The 6,412-nt window shown below is 36.5% G+C and overlaps 1 protein-coding gene across 1 annotated transcript in view; it reads left to right on the top strand.

Moving 5' to 3' along the window:
• Window positions 1-2,833: 2,833 nt before the first annotated feature.
• Window positions 2,834-6,412, top strand: part of LOC138307379 (transcription factor RFX4-like) — a 30,658-nt gene continuing 27,079 nt past the window's right edge. Inside the window, exon 1 of the mRNA XM_069248086.1 lies at window positions 2,834-2,939. The gene's annotated coding sequence lies outside the window, so the exon portion shown is untranslated. The remainder of the gene's footprint in view (window positions 2,940-6,412) is intronic.

Here is a 6,412-nt window from a genome sequence, read left to right as displayed (position 1 = left end):
AAATCAAACTGCAGAGACAAAAAAAAAGCTGTCCTGATATAAGATCGTTTTGTTGATACATACAATACAGGTCCATGTAAAAACAGCATGTTACATCAAATAACACAGTTATACAATATTTAATTACCTACACAATGTATAACACCATGTTCAGTAATGGGTAACTTTTCCTAAAACCCCTCTTTTCGCGATTAAAAATTTCCAATTCGAGTCAAAACAATTTTTCCCAATATACCCTGAAAAATCACTGTGTACATTAATACTTATGATTATACATTGATTGTACATATGTATAATGATGTTCTTGTGATGACTGTGCGATAAAATTGCTTTCTGGAATACTACATAAATTTGTATGTACATGTATATATGTACTATGATTTTATCATTTTTCATAGCTATGGGAGAAAATGATCTCACATGAGTCTGTCAATTGGACAGGGATATGTCGGCCCGAGTGTGTACTCCGGCCACTGTCCATGGCCAACAGCTGGGGGATTAGCAGCTGGATTAATTAGTGTGACCATCGACAGGAAACATACCCTATAAGACCTATTCTCAGGGTATTCCCCTGAAATCACTGAAGTAAAGACTTCACTTTGAAGAGTGAAATAATATATATACACACTTTACTAACAAATGCAACAATGATAGAAACCCGTTCTAGTATCACACTTTCATCCTGCACGAAAATGTGAGACCAGACCTCACCTGCTTGTTTACATTTATCCACTATATATACGTGTAGTCAGATATATCTATACATGTAACTTACATAATAAGTTACAACTTACAGTGCGATGCTACCTATTATGTTAATGGCATTGGAATGTATTAACTATTATTGTTACAACTTACAGTAGCGATGCTACCGGACCTGACAAAAGAAGAAATTTAATGGCTATTGGACTGTTACAGTATAACTATTAATGTTACAACTTACAGTAGCGATGCTACCGGACCTGACAAAAGAAGAAATTTAATGGCTATTGGACTGTTACAGTATAACTATTAATGTTACAACTTACAGTAGCGATGCTACCGACCCGGACCTGACAAAAGAAGAAATTTAATGGCTATTGGACTGTTACAGTATAACTATTAATGTTACAACTTACAGTAGCGATGCTACCGGACCTGACAAAAGAAGAAATTTAATGGCTATTGGACTGTTACAGTATAACTATTAATGTTACAACTTACAGTAGCGATGCTACCGGACCTGACAAAAGAAGAAATTTAATGGCTATTGGACTGTTACAGTATAACTATTAACGTTATAACTTACAGTAGCGATGCTACCAGACCTGACAAAAGAAGAAATTTAATGGCTATTGGACTTGACTGTATCAGTTGTATACAGGTATATGCAGAATACCTGAAATGAGACTTTTAACTTAAGAATTCCAATGTTGAATATCTGTCAAAAATGGCTTCACGAGGCAGACATGTTGTTTCAATAAGAATAGTTTGTATGAGGCCATTTAGGTTAAATTGCGTGAAGAAATTATAACAAATAACAATAATCCTACTTTCTAAACTAGTACTCACTAGTAGCGATGATGGTATTGATATATTTATTGGGTTAATATATTGTAAAACACGAAAATACCGCTCCCTACATTTTCAACACACAATCATAACCTATGCACCCTTGGAAATGTCAACAACGCACCTGTCACATTTCTGTCATTTTAAGGATGAGCTTAATTTTTCTGTTGAATGTTGTGAAATATGCCATGTGAATTGTCATGTTACATTATGTATTGCCATTAAAATCCTTAAGACCAAAAGATACAATTTGTAAAAAATTTAAAATCAAAAGTACGTAAACCGGAAATGGCTGCCCATCGCAAAAATAAGATGATGTACATGTTAACGATAAACTCATATTGGGTTGACATTTGACACTAAAATAATGATAAGTATAAATAAATAAAACACAGTAAATAAACATGTTGCTATGATAAGTCGTTTCACTGGATATTTCCCTTCGAAGACTCCGCCATGGCTTATTATTTTTAAAGACATAAACGGCACGATGGCGAGAAGAAAGTGAAAGTAAAAAGCATATGCCGACGACAGACGTGTAATTGTGGATGCCAGCATGTGTTAATTGATAGCAAGGTATTTACGTTATTTGTTATCGGAAAAATGTCATCCTTTGATAAGGCAAAGAATTTGTTCGAGATTGGCATAGTTTCTGTTGTATTAGGTTTTTACTGCAGCCACGTGTTCCGTCCCCCAGTGTTTGCGTGTACGGCAAATGTGTCCGAAAGTCAAACTAGCGTGTAGCTTGCACTGGCGAAAATGTAAAAAAACTCGGTAAATACATGTAACCACAATAACACTGAACATGTATGGAAATGTTTTTGTTTACAAATATGCATTAGATTCTACTATGATGAATTTCAAACAGTTCTTTACACCGACAAAAGTTAGATTTTTGTTGTTACAAAGGTATTTTTTTCATAAATGTCGAGTTTCAACGTTTATGTATGTATTTTAAACGAAGAAATATTAGAGCAGTCCATGAAGTTGATAGCTTGTTTGACAAATTACCTTTCACTACCTCCAAAATGGCGATACTGTACAGTGGGCCTAGTGTCGACCAAAAACTTAGCCTTAAACAGTGGAATGAGTCAGCCTAATGGAATCTTCTGTTTGTGTGACTGAGAGGGCATATACTGTCATTACAGCAGTACAGACTTTTGCTTACTCGCCAGGGAACAAGATTCGGGATACGTCTGCATCAACGCATTTCCCCACTGTAGAAGTAGACCGTAAAACAACATACAACTTTATTTTAGAGTGATGTCCCTTGTCAGCACTCTTAAATACGACAGCAATTTAGACATTTGGCGCGAATAATTTTGAGTTTAACAGTTCGATTTTGAACAAGATAGAGAACAGCGTACGGAAATCAATTGTATCAAAAGGTAAAATTGTTAAGTTTGCCAATATGTTTTTTACTGATGTTAATGTGAATAGGTTTACCGTTTTACCTCAAACTCTTTGTACATCCAGAACCAAATGTACTGGGGACACGTACAAAATGTATTTAGTAACGATACAGTAGGCCCAGTATGTAAGCTTATACATGTACATAAATGACCAAGTATAGACTCATCCTCGATACTCCACAGGTTACAATCACTGACGTTATATCCACCCCTAGACTATATCAATGTAAAACTGGAGGCAACAGAAGACACAGGTAATTACTGAATTTGATTCTTAATGTATAAGTCTCTGCAGGCCTGTGATTTGTCAGTTTTTTCTCCTTATTGCCTCCGGTTTTACTATCAGATAGTCCATGGGTGAATATAATGTCAGTAATAGTAACCCCTGGAGTATAACATGTCGTGTGTCAGCTCAATGCTGAGCAGTTTGGGTTGGCCAGCTAGTAGGAATACCCAATAAAGTTTGTGCAGGACTAGTTTCTCCAGTGGTGATGGAACATAACTTTTTGTAATCTTCCCACTGAAATGACGTTATCCCGCGATTATTGGTCATTCCATCACCAACAGAAACAATATTCCGGCACAAACGTTATCGGGTATCACATGGTAAGTGAATGAGTCCCGGGGGTCAGGCCATTGGAGCAACAAAAGGATATGCGCATTTACACTGTCTTTTTCCAGAAATAGGACCTATAATAAATAAAATCACTCAACTCGAAGCTTTCAAAACAGCCCTCACAAACCTACCATTAAAATTCCATATTTCACATTATTTAATCCATTTTGTGCTTAATTCTTGGTATTAAGCACATACACCACCATAATCTTCATCCTAAGTACTAGAAGCATCAAGGATGGTGTCTAGAGTACAAAGACAAGTCATTTGCAATTGGTCGCTATGGTTATTGACAAAAAAATATGATGATTATATGTAAACACTTATTATAATTACTATATTCTGTATTTGCAATTTTTGCTTATTACAGAGTTATAGAATTTAATTTTTTAAGCGACTATCCATTTTCTTCTAGTTGGTAAAATTTCCACATGCAAAATCAGAAACTTGCTTGCTGCTTTTAAAGTAAGATTAAAGGCAACAAAATTTCTTTATTTATTGCAGGTAACAATAAATGTTGAACATTTTTGCGTCAGTGTAGTGAAACAACAACTTTCAGACTAGTAACATATGATTAAAAGTATTAATTGCTTTTGTCTTATTTAGCTCACATAATGAACAACAGGATTGTTAGTCTTATAAGTAGAAAAGCTAAATGCCATGAAATGTATAATAAAAAATAGGTCCTAGTGTCTCCAAGTACATATCGTGTACAGTGTTTGGTTCTCTGACTGTTTATATATTGAAAATGACAAACAATGCTCCGGCCCACTCGCCAAAAATTGCCAGTACAATATTTTCAACTCGCTGTTTCAAAAATCAACTAGCATTTGTCCAGTTGGCAAGTGTTAATTTCGAACCCTGTTTCTGGTTACATGACTGAAAAAAGTAGGGTAGGGAATTTTTTTTTTTTTTAATTTTTAGTACTAGTAATATCATTCAGGCTATTCTGTATATGCATATTACAAAGTTATCTGCCCTTGCTAGTAGGTATTGATTGTGACGTCATGTGTTTTCGAGTGTAACGTACGTCATACTTTTTCGGAGAAAACGGAGTGAATTGTGCTCACAAAATAATGACGTAACAATCGATACCTACCTGTAAGGGAGATAACTCTGTAATATGCAAAGACGGAAAAGGCAGGTTAAAAGTCTTTTATTCCTCATTATTGTGGTTTAACTTATCTACAATGTAATATCTTTCAGGTTTTAGCCAGGTTGGAAGTCTTTAACTGATCGAGGACTCATTTTTGTGGTTTGACTTACATTGTATGATACTTAAGTTGGACGGTCTGTGACTTGCAGTATAATTAGCCCACCATCATCAGATGATGGACTGTTCAAATCGCCTTTTGTCTGTGGTCCGTCCGTCCGTTAACAATTCTTGTTACCGCTATTTCTCAGAAAGTGCCGTGTAGGTTCCCCTAGGGCCCTAGTTGTGCATATTGCATTTTGGAACCAATCAGTCAACAAGATGGCCAACTGGCGGCCATCTTGGATTTTGATACTTAAACTTTGTTACTGCTATTTCTCAGAAAGTACTCAAGGGATCTTTCTCAAATTTCATACGTAAGTTCCCCTAGGACCCTAGTTGTGCATAATTGCATTTTGGGACCGATCGGTCGACCGATCAGTCAACAAGATGGCTGACATATGCTTGTTCCCCTTGGACCCTAATTGTGCATATTGTATTTTGGGACCAATCAGTCAACAAGATGGCCGATGGCAGCCATCTTGGATTTTGATAGTTAAAGTTTGTTACCACTATTTCTCAGAAAGTACTGAAGGAATCTTTCGGAAATATCATATTCATGTTCCCCTTGCACACTTATTGTGCATAATTGCACTTTGGGACCGATCGGTCAACAAGATGGCTGACCGGCGGCCATCTTGGATTTTGATAGTTAAAGTTTGTTACCGCTATTTCTTAAAAAGTACTGAAGGAATCTTTCTGGAAATTTCATATGTCAACGTTCCCCTAGCCCTAGTACTGAGGAATTGTGGAAATATATTGCACTTTGGCTAATTTGCACCCGATCGGTCAACAAGATGGCCGACTGGCGGCCATCTTGGATTTTGATAGTTAAAGTTTGTTACCACTATTTCTCCAAAAGTACTAATGGAATCTTTCTCAAATTTCACATGTATGTTCCCCTTGGATCCTTATTGTGTCAAATTGCATTTTGGGACCGATCGGTCAACAAGATGGCTGACCAGGGGCCATCTTGGATTTTGATAGTTAAAGTTTATTGATAGATTTAAAGTTTTGGACCCTTAAGATTGCATTTGGCTATTTCTCAACAAAAGTACCTGAAGGTCTACGTGGTCTTTCTAAAATTTAACTGTACCAGAGGTACTGAGTAGGAACTTAAGGACCCTAGTTTCTCCTAAGGACCTGAGGGTCATATTGCATTTTGGGTAGGACCAATGGGTCAACAAAGGTTAGGTAGGGGGTAACTCTGAGGGTTGGAAGTTAGATTTCAGAGGTAGGGAGGTAGACGAGAGGTTAAGTACACTATTAGGGTCCAGAAGACCTAGGGGTTACTAGAGTGATTAGGTACCTTTCTGTCGGACTTAATTTCACATGTACAGTTTCCCCTGAGGGTCCTTTATTTGTGAAAATTGCATTTTGGGACCGATCGATTCATGGATGGCAGACCAGGGGCCATATTGAAATTTGATAGTGTGAATTCATACATCTATGTGAAGATGATATTGTCTGCATGTGTACTACTTATATTTGTTCTGTGTGTTACTTATATTGTGTGTGTAGTACACGTATATTGTCTGGTGTGTAAGTTATATTGTCTGTGTGTATTGTCTGTGTACTTAT

The sequence above is a fragment of the Argopecten irradians genome, chromosome 14 (assembly GCF_041381155.1).
Source record: "Argopecten irradians isolate NY chromosome 14, Ai_NY, whole genome shotgun sequence".
In the NCBI taxonomy this organism is placed as follows: domain Eukaryota; kingdom Metazoa; phylum Mollusca; class Bivalvia; order Pectinida; family Pectinidae; genus Argopecten; species Argopecten irradians.
The sequence above is the reverse complement of the archived record's forward strand: the minus strand, read 5'-3'. Positions and strand labels throughout refer to the sequence as shown.